Source organism: Labeo rohita, chromosome 18 (genome assembly GCF_022985175.1).
Source record: "Labeo rohita strain BAU-BD-2019 chromosome 18, IGBB_LRoh.1.0, whole genome shotgun sequence".
In the NCBI taxonomy this organism is placed as follows: Eukaryota; Metazoa; Chordata; class Actinopteri; order Cypriniformes; family Cyprinidae; genus Labeo; species Labeo rohita.
This window is the reverse complement of record NC_066886.1, coordinates 29,610,405-29,611,623: the sequence shown is the minus strand read 5'-3', so window position 1 is coordinate 29,611,623 and position 1,219 is coordinate 29,610,405. Positions and strand designations below refer to the sequence as shown.

The 1,219-nt window shown below is 34.7% G+C and overlaps 1 long non-coding RNA gene across 1 annotated transcript; it reads right to left on the bottom strand.

The window, feature by feature from the left end:
* Positions 1–426: 426 nt before the first annotated feature.
* Positions 427–981, bottom strand: LOC127181171 (uncharacterized). Its single transcript, XR_007829738.1, has 3 exons — positions 844–981; positions 567–693; positions 427–474 (listed from the first exon to the last, which is right to left on the bottom strand). It is a non-coding gene; the product is annotated as an uncharacterized LOC127181171 (long non-coding RNA).
* Between the last annotated feature and the right edge of the window lie 238 nt (positions 982–1,219).

Below are 1,219 nucleotides of genomic sequence, written 5' to 3'. Positions count from 1 at the left end.
GTCCACACAGCTACGACCTTGATGCTTAAAAAGTTCTTAAAGAGATTGCAAAACTAATTTATATGAATTGAGCAGTTTAGTCCACATTTTTTGACTAGACAGTCACCTTGTATGAAGAACAGATTGAAATTAGGCTTTTATTCACAAACGGTGATCAGCAAACAAATGGTTCCTGTGAAAACACAAACGATACTGCATAATACGAGAATGAATCTCACTGGTTCTCATGCTTGAACTTCCGTTTACCATATCTGATGTTTCAGTTGATAAAGGTTTATATGTGAATAAAAAGCCTAAATTCAATCTGTTTATCACAGAAAGTGATCAAGTCTCTTCAGAAAATATAGAATAAACCACTCAATTCATATGGATTAGTTTTATGATTTCTTTATTAACTTTCTGAAGCATCATAATGGTATTTGCCTAATTTTCTTCATCATCACTGGACTGTTTTTCCAGGGCATCTTGGACAGTCTGATTAAACATGACAACAATACAGGTGACAACTTAGGACTAGTAAAATGATGGAAGGGAATTATTACAGTGACAAAAACATGCATACATACCCATTTGCCTTAGCATCTATGCTAAAGCTTTTGCTGGCCGATGCTTATTGATTTTGCCTCTTTGTGGTCAGCTGAAGAGAATGAGAGAATGAGCACTTGTGCTGAGGGTTGAGAATCTTGTGGGTGACTAAAACAGAAAAGCAAAACAATTTCATGATTCATGTCTGTCAAGGATTAATTCATATAGACCTACAGATAACTCTTCTACATTATCATATTATGAATGCCTTAAAAGAATGTGTGAAGTGTTTATATATTTAAGTATTAATATATTTACCATCAGGTATGCCAGCAGTAACAATTTCTTCTGGACAACCTAAATGTAGATGCCTTCGATTTGTGTCTTATTCCACATTGGTATCTGGGTCTTTTAACTGAGAAGTAATTTTAACAAATACAGACATCATTTATTTATTTTTCATATTAAGCAAAATCTTAGTGATTTAAAGGGGTCATCGGATGCTAAGTTCACTTTTACATGTTGTTTTAACATCAATGTGTGTTGGCAGTGTATGTACACATCTACCCTATAATGATCAAAATCCATGCAGTGGTTTTTAATTAATCTGTAAAACTAATATCCCCTTTTTCAAATCGAGCCATTCTCAGATGCCTGTCCTTGTGGCGTCACACCGACAGAGGCCGCTTCCATG